Below are 18,239 nucleotides of genomic sequence, written 5' to 3'. Positions count from 1 at the left end.
GAACTGTTTGTGTGTTTTTTATTTAAACGACAGAGTGAAAAGTCCGTGCTGATTGTGAAAAAGCGTTGAATTTATTTTGTGATCAATGAAATTTTCAAGGCTTTGAAATCTGCGTTCGTCGGACATAGAATGAATTAAAATTGTCATGTTGTTTTGTTCGATTAAGATTAAATACGAATACGTATACGTATGACATACGTTTAAAAATGCATTCTCCCTTTTATTGCGACTTGCCGTATTTCACAAGCCGCTTTTTTTATTTTCACACCAGTTTTGTCATGCAGAAATCGTTTCATGCTGTTGGGTAATTAAAGCAAAGCAAGATCTCGTGTTTCGTGTGCTTTTTGTATATACATTTGCAAAATTTGTGTAGCTTGTTTTAAAATTAAAACACCGTGTCTGAGTAAGACATAGGATTTATAGGCTTTGGAAACTCGGAAACATTTGAGTATCGCTTCTCGGCCTTTTGGCTAAGATCAAAGTGTAGTATCTGTTCTTATCAGCTTAATATCTGATACGTACCCCATGTGGGTACTTCGATATTAAACTGATTTTTGCAACTAGGTGAGATGTTAGGTGCTTGCACCGCTCTTGCCACGAGTTGGCCTGGTATTGCAGTACCTCCAGGATCGGCTCACTCCCCATTTCGGGGAGAAAATTAAAATAGAAAAATAGCTCCTTCTATAGTCTGAGAAACAGCCCCAGTAAAATATTCTCTAATACTTTTTCTATATTATTTTATGTTATGTATTGTATAGTTTTACTCATTGTTGTAAATTAATTCTACTTCTCGCGCATGTAAAATAAATCGCATATTATTTTATTTGTTTATGTCTGTTCTCTGAAAAGTATTTTTTTCTTTTCTAATAATGTGATGGGTTTTTTTTTTTCTCTTTCTCTCTCTCGCTTGTATTCATAACAGCATATGTCAGTGTAATAATGTATTCTCGTTCCTTTAAAACAAACTCTATATAAATTTTTAGCGTTACGGAAAAACGCGGGGAAAAGAATTACGTCCCCTTCTACTGTTTCAATCATCGTTAATAGCGACGTCGCCTCAGAACGAGGGCAAACGATGGAAACTACAGTCGGCCGGTAAGTTTTTTCCTCCTTTTAAAATTAATTTAAACATAGCTGTACCGGTTAATTCCTTTAAAAAATAGAACAGATGAACTGTTTGTGTGTTTTTTATTTAAACGACAGAGTGAAAAGTCCGTGCTGATTGTGAAAAAGCGTTGAATTTATTTTGTGATCAATGAAATTTTCAAGGCTTTGAAATCTGCGTTCGTCGGACATAGAATGAATTAAAATTGTCATGTTGTTTTGTTCGATTAAGATTAAATACGAATACGTATACGTATGACATACGTTTAAAAATGCATTCTCCCTTTTATTGCGACTTGCCGTATTTCACAAGCCGCTTTTTTTATTTTCACACCAGTTTTGTCATGCAGAAATCGTTTCATGCTGTTGGGTAATTAAAGCAAAGCAAGATCTCGTGTTTCGTGTGCTTTTTGTATATACATTTGCAAAATTTGTGTAGCTTGTTTTAAAATTAAAACACCGTGTCTGAGTAAGACATAGGATTTATAGGCTTTGGAAACTCGGAAACATTTGAGTATCGCTTCTCGGCCTTTTGGCTAAGATCAAAGTGTAGTATCTGTTCTTATCAGCTTAATATCTGATACGTACCCCATGTGGGTACTTCGATATTAAACTGATTTTTGCAACTAGGTGAGATGTTAGGTGCTTGCACCGCTCTTGCCACGAGTTGGCCTGGTATTGCAGTACCTCCAGGATCGGCTCACTCCCCATTTCGGGGAGAAAATTAAAATAGAAAAATAGCTCCTTCTATAGTCTGAGAAACAGCCCCAGTAAAATATTCTCTAATACTTTTTCTATATTATTTTATGTTATGTATTGTATAGTTTTACTCATTGTTGTAAATTAATTCTACTTCTCGCGCATGTAAAATAAATCGCATATTATTTTATTTGTTTATGTCTGTTCTCTGAAAAGTATTTTTTTCTTTTCTAATAATGTGATGGGTTTTTTTTTTTCTCTTTCTCTCTCTCGCTTGTATTCATAACAGCATATGTCAGTGTAATAATGTATTCTCGTTCCTTTAAAACAAACTCTATATAAATTTTTAGCGTTACGGAAAAACGCGGGGAAAAGAATTACGTCCCCTTCTACTGTTTCAATCATCGTTAATAGCGACGTCGCCTCAGAACGAGGGCAAACGATGGAAACTACAGTCGGCCGGTAAGTTTTTTCCTCCTTTTAAAATTAATTTAAACATAGCTGTACCGGTTAATTCCTTTAAAAAATAGAACAGATGAACTGTTTGTGTGTTTTTTATTTAAACGACAGAGTGAAAAGTCCGTGCTGATTGTGAAAAAGCGTTGAATTTATTTTGTGATCAATGAAATTTTCAAGGCTTTGAAATCTGCGTTCGTCGGACATAGAATGAATTAAAATTGTCATGTTGTTTTGTTCGATTAAGATTAAATACGAATACGTATACGTATGACATACGTTTAAAAATGCATTCTCCCTTTTATTGCGACTTGCCGTATTTCACAAGCCGCTTTTTTTATTTTCACACCAGTTTTGTCATGCAGAAATCGTTTCATGCTGTTGGGTAATTAAAGCAAAGCAAGATCTCGTGTTTCGTGTGCTTTTTGTATATACATTTGCAAAATTTGTGTAGCTTGTTTTAAAATTAAAACACCGTGTCTGAGTAAGACATAGGATTTATAGGCTTTGGAAACTCGGAAACATTTGAGTATCGCTTCTCGGCCTTTTGGCTAAGATCAAAGTGTAGTATCTGTTCTTATCAGCTTAATATCTGATACGTACCCCATGTGGGTACTTCGATATTAAACTGATTTTTGCAACTAGGTGAGATGTTAGGTGCTTGCACCGCTCTTGCCACGAGTTGGCCTGGTATTGCAGTACCTCCAGGATCGGCTCACTCCCCATTTCGGGGAGAAAATTAAAATAGAAAAATAGCTCCTTCTATAGTCTGAGAAACAGCCCCAGTAAAATATTCTCTAATACTTTTTCTATATTATTTTATGTTATGTATTGTATAGTTTTACTCATTGTTGTAAATTAATTCTACTTCTCGCGCATGTAAAATAAATCGCATATTATTTTATTTGTTTATGTCTGTTCTCTGAAAAGTATTTTTTTCTTTTCTAATAATGTGATGGGTTTTTTTTTTTCTCTTTCTCTCTCTCGCTTGTATTCATAACAGCATATGTCAGTGTAATAATGTATTCTCGTTCCTTTAAAACAAACTCTATATAAATTTTTAGCGTTACGGAAAAACGCGGGGAAAAGAATTACGTCCCCTTCTACTGTTTCAATCATCGTTAATAGCGACGTCGCCTCAGAACGAGGGCAAACGATGGAAACTACAGTCGGCCGGTAAGTTTTTTCCTCCTTTTAAAATTAATTTAAACATAGCTGTACCGGTTAATTCCTTTAAAAAATAGAACAGATGAACTGTTTGTGTGTTTTTTATTTAAACGACAGAGTGAAAAGTCCGTGCTGATTGTGAAAAAGCGTTGAATTTATTTTGTGATCAATGAAATTTTCAAGGCTTTGAAATCTGCGTTCGTCGGACATAGAATGAATTAAAATTGTCATGTTGTTTTGTTCGATTAAGATTAAATACGAATACGTATACGTATGACATACGTTTAAAAATGCATTCTCCCTTTTATTGCGACTTGCCGTATTTCACAAGCCGCTTTTTTTATTTTCACACCAGTTTTGTCATGCAGAAATCGTTTCATGCTGTTGGGTAATTAAAGCAAAGCAAGATCTCGTGTTTCGTGTGCTTTTTGTATATACATTTGCAAAATTTGTGTAGCTTGTTTTAAAATTAAAACACCGTGTCTGAGTAAGACATAGGATTTATAGGCTTTGGAAACTCGGAAACATTTGAGTATCGCTTCTCGGCCTTTTGGCTAAGATCAAAGTGTAGTATCTGTTCTTATCAGCTTAATATCTGATACGTACCCCATGTGGGTACTTCGATATTAAACTGATTTTTGCAACTAGGTGAGATGTTAGGTGCTTGCACCGCTCTTGCCACGAGTTGGCCTGGTATTGCAGTACCTCCAGGATCGGCTCACTCCCCATTTCGGGGAGAAAATTAAAATAGAAAAATAGCTCCTTCTATAGTCTGAGAAACAGCCCCAGTAAAATATTCTCTAATACTTTTTCTATATTATTTTATGTTATGTATTGTATAGTTTTACTCATTGTTGTAAATTAATTCTACTTCTCGCGCATGTAAAATAAATCGCATATTATTTTATTTGTTTATGTCTGTTCTCTGAAAAGTATTTTTTTCTTTTCTAATAATGTGATGGGTTTTTTTTTTTCTCTTTCTCTCTCTCGCTTGTATTCATAACAGCATATGTCAGTGTAATAATGTATTCTCGTTCCTTTAAAACAAACTCTATATAAATTTTTAGCGTTACGGAAAAACGCGGGGAAAAGAATTACGTCCCCTTCTACTGTTTCAATCATCGTTAATAGCGACGTCGCCTCAGAACGAGGGCAAACGATGGAAACTACAGTCGGCCGGTAAGTTTTTTCCTCCTTTTAAAATTAATTTAAACATAGCTGTACCGGTTAATTCCTTTAAAAAATAGAACAGATGAACTGTTTGTGTGTTTTTTATTTAAACGACAGAGTGAAAAGTCCGTGCTGATTGTGAAAAAGCGTTGAATTTATTTTGTGATCAATGAAATTTTCAAGGCTTTGAAATCTGCGTTCGTCGGACATAGAATGAATTAAAATTGTCATGTTGTTTTGTTCGATTAAGATTAAATACGAATACGTATACGTATGACATACGTTTAAAAATGCATTCTCCCTTTTATTGCGACTTGCCGTATTTCACAAGCCGCTTTTTTTATTTTCACACCAGTTTTGTCATGCAGAAATCGTTTCATGCTGTTGGGTAATTAAAGCAAAGCAAGATCTCGTGTTTCGTGTGCTTTTTGTATATACATTTGCAAAATTTGTGTAGCTTGTTTTAAAATTAAAACACCGTGTCTGAGTAAGACATAGGATTTATAGGCTTTGGAAACTCGGAAACATTTGAGTATCGCTTCTCGGCCTTTTGGCTAAGATCAAAGTGTAGTATCTGTTCTTATCAGCTTAATATCTGATACGTACCCCATGTGGGTACTTCGATATTAAACTGATTTTTGCAACTAGGTGAGATGTTAGGTGCTTGCACCGCTCTTGCCACGAGTTGGCCTGGTATTGCAGTACCTCCAGGATCGGCTCACTCCCCATTTCGGGGAGAAAATTAAAATAGAAAAATAGCTCCTTCTATAGTCTGAGAAACAGCCCCAGTAAAATATTCTCTAATACTTTTTCTATATTATTTTATGTTATGTATTGTATAGTTTTACTCATTGTTGTAAATTAATTCTACTTCTCGCGCATGTAAAATAAATCGCATATTATTTTATTTGTTTATGTCTGTTCTCTGAAAAGTATTTTTTTCTTTTCTAATAATGTGATGGGTTTTTTTTTTTCTCTTTCTCTCTCTCGCTTGTATTCATAACAGCATATGTCAGTGTAATAATGTATTCTCGTTCCTTTAAAACAAACTCTATATAAATTTTTAGCGTTACGGAAAAACGCGGGGAAAAGAATTACGTCCCCTTCTACTGTTTCAATCATCGTTAATAGCGACGTCGCCTCAGAACGAGGGCAAACGATGGAAACTACAGTCGGCCGGTAAGTTTTTTCCTCCTTTTAAAATTAATTTAAACATAGCTGTACCGGTTAATTCCTTTAAAAAATAGAACAGATGAACTGTTTGTGTGTTTTTTATTTAAACGACAGAGTGAAAAGTCCGTGCTGATTGTGAAAAAGCGTTGAATTTATTTTGTGATCAATGAAATTTTCAAGGCTTTGAAATCTGCGTTCGTCGGACATAGAATGAATTAAAATTGTCATGTTGTTTTGTTCGATTAAGATTAAATACGAATACGTATACGTATGACATACGTTTAAAAATGCATTCTCCCTTTTATTGCGACTTGCCGTATTTCACAAGCCGCTTTTTTTATTTTCACACCAGTTTTGTCATGCAGAAATCGTTTCATGCTGTTGGGTAATTAAAGCAAAGCAAGATCTCGTGTTTCGTGTGCTTTTTGTATATACATTTGCAAAATTTGTGTAGCTTGTTTTAAAATTAAAACACCGTGTCTGAGTAAGACATAGGATTTATAGGCTTTGGAAACTCGGAAACATTTGAGTATCGCTTCTCGGCCTTTTGGCTAAGATCAAAGTGTAGTATCTGTTCTTATCAGCTTAATATCTGATACGTACCCCATGTGGGTACTTCGATATTAAACTGATTTTTGCAACTAGGTGAGATGTTAGGTGCTTGCACCGCTCTTGCCACGAGTTGGCCTGGTATTGCAGTACCTCCAGGATCGGCTCACTCCCCATTTCGGGGAGAAAATTAAAATAGAAAAATAGCTCCTTCTATAGTCTGAGAAACAGCCCCAGTAAAATATTCTCTAATACTTTTTCTATATTATTTTATGTTATGTATTGTATAGTTTTACTCATTGTTGTAAATTAATTCTACTTCTCGCGCATGTAAAATAAATCGCATATTATTTTATTTGTTTATGTCTGTTCTCTGAAAAGTATTTTTTTCTTTTCTAATAATGTGATGGGTTTTTTTTTTTCTCTTTCTCTCTCTCGCTTGTATTCATAACAGCATATGTCAGTGTAATAATGTATTCTCGTTCCTTTAAAACAAACTCTATATAAATTTTTAGCGTTACGGAAAAACGCGGGGAAAAGAATTACGTCCCCTTCTACTGTTTCAATCATCGTTAATAGCGACGTCGCCTCAGAACGAGGGCAAACGATGGAAACTACAGTCGGCCGGTAAGTTTTTTCCTCCGTTTTAAAATTAATTTAAACATAGCTGTACCGGTTAATTCCTTTAAAAAATAGAACAGATGAACTGTTTGTGTGTTTTTTATTTAAACGACAGAGTGAAAAGTCCGTGCTGATTGTGAAAAAGCGTTGAATTTATTTTGTGATCAATGAAATTTTCAAGGCTTTGAAATCTGCGTTCGTCGGACATAGAATGAATTAAAATTGTCATGTTGTTTTGTTCGATTAAGATTAAATACGAATACGTATACGTATGACATACGTTTAAAAATGCATTCTCCCTTTTATTGCGACTTGCCGTATTTCACAAGCCGCTTTTTTTATTTTCACACCAGTTTTGTCATGCAGAAATCGTTTCATGCTGTTGGGTAATTAAAGCAAAGCAAGATCTCGTGTTTCGTGTGCTTTTTGTATATACATTTGCAAAATTTGTGTAGCTTGTTTTAAAATTAAAACACCGTGTCTGAGTAAGACATAGGATTTATAGGCTTTGGAAACTCGGAAACATTTGAGTATCGCTTCTCGGCCTTTTGGCTAAGATCAAAGTGTAGTATCTGTTCTTATCAGCTTAATATCTGATACGTACCCCATGTGGGTACTTCGATATTAAACTGATTTTTGCAACTAGGTGAGATGTTAGGTGCTTGCACCGCTCTTGCCACGAGTTGGCCTGGTATTGCAGTACCTCCAGGATCGGCTCACTCCCCATTTCGGGGAGAAAATTAAAATAGAAAAATAGCTCCTTCTATAGTCTGAGAAACAGCCCCAGTAAAATATTCTCTAATACTTTTTCTATATTATTTTATGTTATGTATTGTATAGTTTTACTCATTGTTGTAAATTAATTCTACTTCTCGCGCATGTAAAATAAATCGCATATTATTTTATTTGTTTATGTCTGTTCTCTGAAAAGTATTTTTTTCTTTTCTAATAATGTGATGGGTTTTTTTTTTTTCTCTTTCTCTCTCTCGCTTGTATTCATAACAGCATATGTCAGTGTAATAATGTATTCTCGTTCCTTTAAAACAAACTCTATATAAATTTTTAGCGTTACGGAAAAACGCGGGGAAAAGAATTACGTCCCCTTCTACTGTTTCAATCATCGTTAATAGCGACGTCGCCTCAGAACGAGGGCAAACGATGGAAACTACAGTCGGCCGGTAAGTTTTTTCCTCCTTTTAAAATTAATTTAAACATAGCTGTACCGGTTAATTCCTTTAAAAAATAGAACAGATGAACTGTTTGTGTGTTTTTTATTTAAACGACAGAGTGAAAAGTCCGTGCTGATTGTGAAAAAGCGTTGAATTTATTTTGTGATCAATGAAATTTTCAAGGCTTTGAAATCTGCGTTCGTCGGACATAGAATGAATTAAAATTGTCATGTTGTTTTGTTCGATTAAGATTAAATACGAATACGTATACGTATGACATACGTTTAAAAATGCATTCTCCCTTTTATTGCGACTTGCCGTATTTCACAAGCCGCTTTTTTTATTTTCACACCAGTTTTGTCATGCAGAAATCGTTTCATGCTGTTGGGTAATTAAAGCAAAGCAAGATCTCGTGTTTCGTGTGCTTTTTGTATATACATTTGCAAAATTTGTGTAGCTTGTTTTAAAATTAAAACACCGTGTCTGAGTAAGACATAGGATTTATAGGCTTTGGAAACTCGGAAACATTTGAGTATCGCTTCTCGGCCTTTTGGCTAAGATCAAAGTGTAGTATCTGTTCTTATCAGCTTAATATCTGATACGTACCCCATGTGGGTACTTCGATATTAAACTGATTTTTGCAACTAGGTGAGATGTTAGGTGCTTGCACCGCTCTTGCCACGAGTTGGCCTGGTATTGCAGTACCTCCAGGATCGGCTCACTCCCCATTTCGGGGAGAAAATTAAAATAGAAAAATAGCTCCTTCTATAGTCTGAGAAACAGCCCCAGTAAAATATTCTCTAATACTTTTTCTATATTATTTTATGTTATGTATTGTATAGTTTTACTCATTGTTGTAAATTAATCTACTTCTCGCGCATGTAAAATAAATCGCATATTATTTTATTTGTTTATGTCTGTTCTCTGAAAAGTATTTTTTTCTTTTCTAATAATGTGATGGGTTTTTTTTTTTCTCTTTCTCTCTCTCGCTTGTATTCATAACAGCATATGTCAGTGTAATAATGTATTCTCGTTCCTTTAAAACAAACTCTATATAAATTTTTAGCGTTACGGAAAAACGCGGGGAAAAGAATTACGTCCCCTTCTACTGTTTCAATCATCGTTAATAGCGACGTCGCCTCAGAACGAGGGCAAACGATGGAAACTACAGTCGGCCGGTAAGTTTTTTCCTCCTTTTAAAATTAATTTAAACATAGCTGTACCGGTTAATTCCTTTAAAAAATAGAACAGATGAACTGTTTGTGTGTTTTTTATTTAAACGACAGAGTGAAAAGTCCGTGCTGATTGTGAAAAAGCGTTGAATTTATTTTGTGATCAATGAAATTTTCAAGGCTTTGAAATCTGCGTTCGTCGGACATAGAATGAATTAAAATTGTCATGTTGTTTTGTTCGATTAAGATTAAATACGAATACGTATACGTATGACATACGTTTAAAAATGCATTCTCCCTTTTATTGCGACTTGCCGTATTTCACAAGCCGCTTTTTTTATTTTCACACCAGTTTTGTCATGCAGAAATCGTTTCATGCTGTTGGGTAATTAAAGCAAAGCAAGATCTCGTGTTTCGTGTGCTTTTTGTATATACATTTGCAAAATTTGTGTAGCTTGTTTTAAAATTAAAACACCGTGTCTGAGTAAGACATAGGATTTATAGGCTTTGGAAACTCGGAAACATTTGAGTATCGCTTCTCGGCCTTTTGGCTAAGATCAAAGTGTAGTATCTGTTCTTATCAGCTTAATATCTGATACGTACCCCATGTGTGGTACTTCGATATTAAACTGATTTTTGCAACTAGGTGAGATGTTAGGTGCTTGCACCGCTCTTGCCACGAGTTGGCCTGGTATTGCAGTACCTCCAGGATCGGCTCACTCCCCATTTCGGGGAGAAAATTAAAATAGAAAAATAGCTCCTTCTATAGTCTGAGAAACAGCCCCAGTAAAATATTCTCTAATACTTTTTCTATATTATTTTATGTTATGTATTGTATAGTTTTACTCATTGTTGTAAATTAATTCTACTTCTCGCGCATGTAAAATAAATCGCATATTATTTTATTTGTTTATGTCTGTTCTCTGAAAAGTATTTTTTTCTTTTCTAATAATGTGATGGGTTTTTTTTTTTCTCTTTCTCTCTCTCGCTTGTATTCATAACAGCATATGTCAGTGTAATAATGTATTCTCGTTCCTTTAAAACAAACTCTATATAAATTTTTAGCGTTACGGAAAAACGCGGGGAAAAGAATTACGTCCCCTTCTACTGTTTCAATCATCGTTAATAGCGACGTCGCCTCAGAACGAGGGCAAACGATGGAAACTACAGTCGGCCGGTAAGTTTTTTCCTCCTTTTAAAATTAATTTAAACATAGCTGTACCGGTTAATTCCTTTAAAAAATAGAACAGATGAACTGTTTGTGTGTTTTTTATTTAAACGACAGAGTGAAAAGTCCGTGCTGATTGTGAAAAAGCGTTGAATTTATTTTGTGATCAATGAAATTTTCAAGGCTTTGAAATCTGCGTTCGTCGGACATAGAATGAATTAAAATTGTCATGTTGTTTTGTTCGATTAAGATTAAATACGAATACGTATACGTATGACATACGTTTAAAAATGCATTCTCCCTTTTATTGCGACTTGCCGTATTTCACAAGCCGCTTTTTTTATTTTCACACCAGTTTTGTCATGCAGAAATCGTTTCATGCTGTTGGGTAATTAAAGCAAAGCAAGATCTCGTGTTTCGTGTGCTTTTTGTATATACATTTGCAAAATTTGTGTAGCTTGTTTTAAAATTAAAACACCGTGTCTGAGTAAGACATAGGATTTATAGGCTTTGGAAACTCGGAAACATTTGAGTATCGCTTCTCGGCCTTTTGGCTAAGATCAAAGTGTAGTATCTGTTCTTATCAGCTTAATATCTGATACGTACCCCATGTGGGTACTTCGATATTAAACTGATTTTTGCAACTAGGTGAGATGTTAGGTGCTTGCACCGCTCTTGCCACGAGTTGGCCTGGTATTGCAGTACCTCCAGGATCGGCTCACTCCCCATTTCGGGGAGAAAATTAAAATAGAAAAATAGCTCCTTCTATAGTCTGAGAAACAGCCCCAGTAAAATATTCTCTAATACTTTTTCTATATTATTTTATGTTATGTATTGTATAGTTTTACTCATTGTTGTAAATTAATTCTACTTCTCGCGCATGTAAAATAAATCGCATATTATTTTATTTGTTTATGTCTGTTCTCTGAAAAGTATTTTTTTCTTTTCTAATAATGTGATGGGTTTTTTTTTTTCTCTTTCTCTCTCTCGCTTGTATTCATAACAGCATATGTCAGTGTAATAATGTATTCTCGTTCCTTTAAAACAAACTCTATATAAATTTTTAGCGTTACGGAAAAACGCGGGGAAAAGAATTACGTCCCCTTCTACTGTTTCAATCATCGTTAATAGCGACGTCGCCTCAGAACGAGGGCAAACGATGGAAACTACAGTCGGCCGGTAAGTTTTTTCCTCCTTTTAAAATTAATTTAAACATAGCTGTACCGGTTAATTCCTTTAAAAAATAGAACAGATGAACTGTTTGTGTGTTTTTTATTTAAACGACAGAGTGAAAAGTCCGTGCTGATTGTGAAAAAGCGTTGAATTTATTTTGTGATCAATGAAATTTTCAAGGCTTTGAAATCTGCGTTCGTCGGACATAGAATGAATTAAAATTGTCATGTTGTTTTGTTCGATTAAGATTAAATACGAATACGTATACGTATGACATACGTTTAAAAATGCATTCTCCCTTTTATTGCGACTTGCCGTATTTCACAAGCCGCTTTTTTTTATTTTCACACCAGTTTTGTCATGCAGAAATCGTTTCATGCTGTTGGGTAATTAAAGCAAAGCAAGATCTCGTGTTTCGTGTGCTTTTTGTATATACATTTGCAAAATTTGTGTAGCTTGTTTTAAAATTAAAACACCGTGTCTGAGTAAGACATAGGATTTATAGGCTTTGGAAACTCGGAAACATTTGAGTATCGCTTCTCGGCCTTTTGGCTAAGATCAAAGTGTAGTATCTGTTCTTATCAGCTTAATATCTGATACGTACCCCATGTGGGTACTTCGATATTAAACTGATTTTTGCAACTAGGTGAGATGTTAGGTGCTTGCACCGCTCTTGCCACGAGTTGGCCTGGTATTGCAGTACCTCCAGGATCGGCTCACTCCCCATTTCGGGGAGAAAATTAAAATAGAAAAATAGCTCCTTCTATAGTCTGAGAAACAGCCCCAGTAAAATATTCTCTAATACTTTTTCTATATTATTTTATGTTATGTATTGTATAGTTTTACTCATTGTTGTAAATTAATTCTACTTCTCGCGCATGTAAAATAAATCGCATATTATTTTATTTGTTTATGTCTGTTCTCTGAAAAGTATTTTTTTCTTTTCTAATAATGTGATGGGTTTTTTTTTTTCTCTTTCTCTCTCTCGCTTGTATTCATAACAGCATATGTCAGTGTAATAATGTATTCTCGTTCCTTTAAAACAAACTCTATATAAATTTTTAGCGTTACGGAAAAACGCGGGGAAAAGAATTACGTCCCCTTCTACTGTTTCAATCATCGTTAATAGCGACGTCGCCTCAGAACGAGGGCAAACGATGGAAACTACAGTCGGCCGGTAAGTTTTTTCCTCCTTTTAAAATTAATTTAAACATAGCTGTACCGGTTAATTCCTTTAAAAAATAGAACAGATGAACTGTTTGTGTGTTTTTTATTTAAACGACAGAGTGAAAAGTCCGTGCTGATTGTGAAAAAGCGTTGAATTTATTTTGTGATCAATGAAATTTTCAAGGCTTTGAAATCTGCGTTCGTCGGACATAGAATGAATTAAAATTGTCATGTTGTTTTGTTCGATTAAGATTAAATACGAATACGTATACGTATGACATACGTTTAAAAATGCATTCTCCCTTTTATTGCGACTTGCCGTATTTCACAAGCCGCTTTTTTTATTTTCACACCAGTTTTGTCATGCAGAAATCGTTTCATGCTGTTGGGTAATTAAAGCAAAGCAAGATCTCGTGTTTCGTGTGCTTTTTGTATATACATTTGCAAAATTTGTGTAGCTTGTTTTAAAATTAAAACACCGTGTCTGAGTAAGACATAGGATTTATAGGCTTTGGAAACTCGGAAACATTTGAGTATCGCTTCTCGGCCTTTTGGCTAAGATCAAAGTGTAGTATCTGTTCTTATCAGCTTAATATCTGATACGTACCCCATGTGGGTACTTCGATATTAAACTGATTTTTGCAACTAGGTGAGATGTTAGGTGCTTGCACCGCTCTTGCCACGAGTTGGCCTGGTATTGCAGTACCTCCAGGATCGGCTCACTCCCCATTTCGGGGAGAAAATTAAAATAGAAAAATAGCTCCTTCTATAGTCTGAGAAACAGCCCCAGTAAAATATTCTCTAATACTTTTTCTATATTATTTTATGTTATGTATTGTATAGTTTTACTCATTGTTGTAAATTAATTCTACTTCTCGCGCATGTAAAATAAATCGCATATTATTTTATTTGTTTATGTCTGTTCTCTGAAAAGTATTTTTTTCTTTTCTAATAATGTGATGGGTTTTTTTTTTTCTCTTTCTCTCTCTCGCTTGTATTCATAACAGCATATGTCAGTGTAATAATGTATTCTCGTTCCTTTAAAACAAACTCTATATAAATTTTTAGCGTTACGGAAAAACGCGGGGAAAAGAATTACGTCCCCTTCTACTGTTTCAATCATCGTTAATAGCGACGTCGCCTCAGAACGAGGGCAAACGATGGAAACTACAGTCGGCCGGTAAGTTTTTTCCTCCTTTTAAAATTAATTTAAACATAGCTGTACCGGTTAATTCCTTTAAAAAATAGAACAGATGAACTGTTTGTGTGTTTTTTATTTAAACGACAGAGTGAAAAGTCCGTGCTGATTGTGAAAAAGCGTTGAATTTATTTTGTGATCAATGAAATTTTCAAGGCTTTGAAATCTGCGTTCGTCGGACATAGAATGAATTAAAATTGTCATGTTGTTTTGTTCGATTAAGATTAAATACGAATACGTATACGTATGACATACGTTTAAAAATGCATTCTCCCTTTTATTGCGACTTGCCGTATTTCACAAGCCGCTTTTTTTATTTTCACACCAGTTTTGTCATGCAGAAATCGTTTCATGCTGTTGGGTAATTAAAGCAAAGCAAGATCTCGTGTTTCGTGTGCTTTTTGTATATACATTTGCAAAATTTGTGTAGCTTGTTTTAAAATTAAAACACCGTGTCTGAGTAAGACATAGGATTTATAGGCTTTGGAAACTCGGAAACATTTGAGTATCGCTTCTCGGCCTTTTGGCTAAGATCAAAGTGTAGTATCTGTTCTTATCAGCTTAATATCTGATACGTACCCCATGTGGGTACTTCGATATTAAACTGATTTTTGCAACTAGGTGAGATGTTAGGTGCTTGCACCGCTCTTGCCACGAGTTGGCCTGGTATTGCAGTACCTCCAGGATCGGCTCACTCCCCATTTCGGGGAGAAAATTAAAATAGAAAAATAGCTCCTTCTATAGTCTGAGAAACAGCCCCAGTAAAATATTCTCTAATACTTTTTCTATATTATTTTATGTTATGTATTGTATAGTTTTTACTCATTGTTGTAAATTAATTCTACTTCTCGCGCATGTAAAATAAATCGCATATTATTTTATTTGTTTATGTCTGTTCTCTGAAAAGTATTTTTTTCTTTTCTAATAATGTGATGGGTTTTTTTTTTTCTCTTTCTCTCTCTCGCTTGTATTCATAACAGCATATGTCAGTGTAATAATGTATTCTCGTTCCTTTAAAACAAACTCTATATAAATTTTTAGCGTTACGGAAAAAACGCGGGGAAAAGAATTACGTCCCCTTCTACTGTTTCAATCATCGTTAATAGCGACGTCGCCTCAGAACGAGGGCAAACGATGGAAACTACAGTCGGCCGGTAAGTTTTTTCCTCCTTTTAAAATTAATTTAAACATAGCTGTACCGGTTAATTCCTTTAAAAAATAGAACAGATGAACTGTTTGTGTGTTTTTTATTTAAACGACAGAGTGAAAAGTCCGTGCTGATTGTGAAAAAGCGTTGAATTTATTTTGTGATCAATGAAATTTTCAAGGCTTTGAAATCTGCGTTCGTCGGACATAGAATGAATTAAATTGTCATGTTGTTTTGTTCGATTAAGATTAAATACGAATACGTATACGTATGACATACGTTTAAAAATGCATTCTCCCTTTTATTGCGACTTGCCGTATTTCACAAGCCGCTTTTTTTATTTTCACACCAGTTTTGTCATGCAGAAATCGTTTCATGCTGTTGGGTAATTAAAGCAAAGCAAGATCTCGTGTTTCGTGTGCTTTTTGTATATACATTTGCAAAATTTGTGTAGCTTGTTTTAAAATTAAAACACCGTGTCTGAGTAAGACATAGGATTTATAGGCTTTGGAAACTCGGAAACATTTGAGTATCGCTTCTCGGCCTTTTGGCTAAGATCAAAGTGTAGTATCTGTTCTTATCAGCTTAATATCTGATACGTACCCCATGTGGGTACTTCGATATTAAACTGATTTTTGCAACTAGGTGAGATGTTAGGTGCTTGCACCGCTCTTGCCACGAGTTGGCCTGGTATTGCAGTACCTCCAGGATCGGCTCACTCCCCATTTCGGGGAGAAAATTAAAATAGAAAAATAGCTCCTTCTATAGTCTGAGAAACAGCCCCAGTAAAATATTCTCTAATACTTTTTCTATATTATTTTATGTTATGTATTGTATAGTTTTACTCATTGTTGTAAATTAATTCTACTTCTCGCGCATGTAAAATAAATCGCATATTATTTTATTTGTTTATGTCTGTTCTCTGAAAAGTATTTTTTTTCTTTTCTAATAATGTGATGGGTTTTTTTTTTTCTCTTTCTCTCTCTCGCTTGTATTCATAACAGCATATGTCAGTGTAATAATGTATTCTCGTTCCTTTAAAACAAACTCTATATAAATTTTTAGCGTTACGGAAAAACGCGGGAAAAGAATTACGTCCCCTTCTACTGTTTCAATCATCGTTAATAGCGACGTCGCCTCAGAACGAGGGCAAACGATGGAAACTACAGTCGGCCGGTAAGTTTTTTCCTCCTTTTAAAATTAATTTAAACATAGCTGTACCGGTTAATTCCTTTAAAAAATAGAACAGATGAACTGTTTGTGTGTTTTTTATTTAAACGACAGAGTGAAAAGTCCGTGCTGATTGTGAAAAAGCGTTGAATTTATTTTGTGATCAATGAAATTTTCAAGGCTTTGAAATCTGCGTTCGTCGGACATAGAATGAATTAAAATTGTCATGTTGTTTTGTTCGATTAAGATTAAATACGAATACGTATACGTATGACATACGTTTAAAAAATGCATTCTCCCTTTTATTGCGACTTGCCGTATTTCACAAGCCGCTTTTTTATTTTCACACCAGTTTTGTCATGCAGAAATCGTTTCATGCTGTTGGGTAATTAAAGCAAAGCAAGATCTCGTGTTTCGTGTGCTTTTTGTATATACATTTGCAAAATTTGTGTAGCTTGTTTTAAAATTAAAACACCGTGTCTGAGTAAGACATAGGATTTATAGGCTTTGGAAACTCGGAAACATTTGAGTATCGCTTCTCGGCCTTTTGGCTAAGATCAAAGTGTAGTATCTGTTCTTATCAGCTTAATATCTGATACGTACCCCATGTGGGTACTTCGATATTAAACTGATTTTTGCAACTAGGTGAGATGTTAGGTGCTTGCACCGCTCTTGCCACGAGTTGGCCTGGTATTGCAGTACCTCCAGGATCGGCTCACTCCCCATTTCGGGGAGAAAATTAAAATAGAAAAATAGCTCCTTCTATAGTCTGAGAAACAGCCCCAGTAAAATATTCTCTAATACTTTTTCTATATTATTTTATGTTATGTATTGTATAGTTTTACTCATTGTTGTAAATTAATTCTACTTCTCGCGCATGTAAAATAAATCGCATATTATTTTATTTGTTTATGTCTGTTCTCTGAAAAGTATTTTTTTCTTTTCTAATAATGTGATGGGTTTTTTTTTTTCTCTTTCTCTCTCTCGCTTGTATTCATAACAGCATATGTCAGTGTAATAATGTATTCTCGTTCCTTTAAAACAAACTCTATATAAATTTTTTAGCGTTACGGAAAAACGCGGGGAAAAGAATTACGTCCCTTCTACTGTTTCAATCATCGTTAATAGCGACGTCGCCTCAGAACGAGGGCAAACGATGGAAACTACAGTCGGCCGGTAAGTTTTTTCCTCCTTTTTAAAATTAATTTAAACATAGCTGTACCGGTTAATTCCTTTAAAAAATAGAACAGATGAACTGTTTGTGTGTTTTTTATTTAAACGACAGAGTGAAAAGTCCGTGCTGATTGTGAAAAAGCGTTGAATTTATTTTGTGATCAATGAAATTTTCAAGGCTTTGAAATCTGCGTTCGTCGGACATAGAATGAATTAAAATTGTCATGTTGTTTTGTTCGATTAAGATTAAATACGAATACGTATACGTATGACATACGTTTAAAAATGCATTCTCCCTTTTATTGCGACTTGCCGTATTTCACAAGCCGCTTTTTTTATTTCACACCAGTTTTGTCATGCAGAAATCGTTTCATGCTGTTGGGTAATTAAAGCAAAGCAAGATCTCGTGTTTCGTGTGCTTTTTGTATATACATTTGCAAAATTTGTGTAGCTTGTTTTAAAATTAAAACACCGTGTCTGAGTAAGACATAGGATTTATAGGCTTTGGAAACTCGGAAACATTTGAGTATCGCTTCTCGGCCTTTTGGCTAAGATCAAAGTGTAGTATCTGTTCTTATCAGCTTAATATCTGATACGTACCCCATGTGGGTACTTCGATATTAAACTGATTTTTGCAACTAGGTGAGATGTTAGGTGCTTGCACCGCTCTTGCCACGAGTTGGCCTGGTATTGCAGTACCTCCAGGATCGGCTCACTCCCATTTCGGGGAGAAAATTAAAATAGAAAAATAGCTCCTTCTATA

At 34.8% G+C, this 18,239-nt stretch overlaps 16 non-coding genes across 16 annotated transcripts; all 16 read left to right on the top strand.

The window, feature by feature from the left end:
- Positions 1–450: 450 nt before the first annotated feature.
- On the top strand, positions 451–643 carry LOC134703136 (U2 spliceosomal RNA). Its single transcript, XR_010104766.1, has one exon. It is a non-coding gene; the product is annotated as a U2 spliceosomal RNA (small nuclear RNA).
- Positions 644–1,620: 977 nt separating this feature from the next.
- LOC134703135 (U2 spliceosomal RNA) lies at positions 1,621–1,813 on the top strand. Its single transcript, XR_010104765.1, has one exon. It is a non-coding gene; the product is annotated as a U2 spliceosomal RNA (small nuclear RNA).
- Positions 1,814–2,790: 977 nt separating this feature from the next.
- On the top strand, positions 2,791–2,983 carry LOC134703134 (U2 spliceosomal RNA). Its single transcript, XR_010104764.1, has one exon. It is a non-coding gene; the product is annotated as a U2 spliceosomal RNA (small nuclear RNA).
- A 977-nt stretch (positions 2,984–3,960) lies between these two features.
- LOC134703132 (U2 spliceosomal RNA) lies at positions 3,961–4,153 on the top strand. Its single transcript, XR_010104763.1, has one exon. It is a non-coding gene; the product is annotated as a U2 spliceosomal RNA (small nuclear RNA).
- Positions 4,154–5,130: 977 nt separating this feature from the next.
- LOC134703131 (U2 spliceosomal RNA) lies at positions 5,131–5,323 on the top strand. The gene has a single exon (XR_010104762.1). It is a non-coding gene; the product is annotated as a U2 spliceosomal RNA (small nuclear RNA).
- Positions 5,324–6,300: 977 nt separating this feature from the next.
- On the top strand, positions 6,301–6,493 carry LOC134703130 (U2 spliceosomal RNA). The gene has a single exon (XR_010104761.1). It is a non-coding gene; the product is annotated as a U2 spliceosomal RNA (small nuclear RNA).
- Positions 6,494–7,471: 978 nt separating this feature from the next.
- On the top strand, positions 7,472–7,664 carry LOC134703129 (U2 spliceosomal RNA). The gene has a single exon (XR_010104760.1). It is a non-coding gene; the product is annotated as a U2 spliceosomal RNA (small nuclear RNA).
- A 978-nt stretch (positions 7,665–8,642) lies between these two features.
- On the top strand, positions 8,643–8,835 carry LOC134703128 (U2 spliceosomal RNA). Its single transcript, XR_010104759.1, has one exon. It is a non-coding gene; the product is annotated as a U2 spliceosomal RNA (small nuclear RNA).
- A 976-nt stretch (positions 8,836–9,811) lies between these two features.
- On the top strand, positions 9,812–10,005 carry LOC134703139 (U2 spliceosomal RNA). The gene has a single exon (XR_010104769.1). It is a non-coding gene; the product is annotated as a U2 spliceosomal RNA (small nuclear RNA).
- Positions 10,006–10,982: 977 nt separating this feature from the next.
- LOC134703127 (U2 spliceosomal RNA) lies at positions 10,983–11,175 on the top strand. The gene has a single exon (XR_010104758.1). It is a non-coding gene; the product is annotated as a U2 spliceosomal RNA (small nuclear RNA).
- A 978-nt stretch (positions 11,176–12,153) lies between these two features.
- Positions 12,154–12,346, top strand: LOC134703142 (U2 spliceosomal RNA). Its single transcript, XR_010104772.1, has one exon. It is a non-coding gene; the product is annotated as a U2 spliceosomal RNA (small nuclear RNA).
- Positions 12,347–13,323: 977 nt separating this feature from the next.
- Positions 13,324–13,516, top strand: LOC134703141 (U2 spliceosomal RNA). Its single transcript, XR_010104771.1, has one exon. It is a non-coding gene; the product is annotated as a U2 spliceosomal RNA (small nuclear RNA).
- Positions 13,517–14,493: 977 nt separating this feature from the next.
- Positions 14,494–14,686, top strand: LOC134703140 (U2 spliceosomal RNA). Its single transcript, XR_010104770.1, has one exon. It is a non-coding gene; the product is annotated as a U2 spliceosomal RNA (small nuclear RNA).
- Positions 14,687–15,664: 978 nt separating this feature from the next.
- LOC134703138 (U2 spliceosomal RNA) lies at positions 15,665–15,857 on the top strand. Its single transcript, XR_010104768.1, has one exon. It is a non-coding gene; the product is annotated as a U2 spliceosomal RNA (small nuclear RNA).
- Positions 15,858–16,834: 977 nt separating this feature from the next.
- Positions 16,835–17,027, top strand: LOC134703126 (U2 spliceosomal RNA). Its single transcript, XR_010104757.1, has one exon. It is a non-coding gene; the product is annotated as a U2 spliceosomal RNA (small nuclear RNA).
- Positions 17,028–18,004: 977 nt separating this feature from the next.
- LOC134703137 (U2 spliceosomal RNA) lies at positions 18,005–18,197 on the top strand. The gene has a single exon (XR_010104767.1). It is a non-coding gene; the product is annotated as a U2 spliceosomal RNA (small nuclear RNA).
- The last annotated feature ends 42 nt before the right edge of the window (positions 18,198–18,239 follow it).

The sequence above is a fragment of the Mytilus trossulus genome, unplaced genomic scaffold, assembly GCF_036588685.1.
Source record: "Mytilus trossulus isolate FHL-02 unplaced genomic scaffold, PNRI_Mtr1.1.1.hap1 h1tg000890l__unscaffolded, whole genome shotgun sequence".
Lineage (NCBI taxonomy): Eukaryota > Metazoa > Mollusca > Bivalvia > Mytilida > Mytilidae > Mytilus > Mytilus trossulus.
This window is presented reverse-complemented; position numbering and strand designations above follow the sequence as displayed.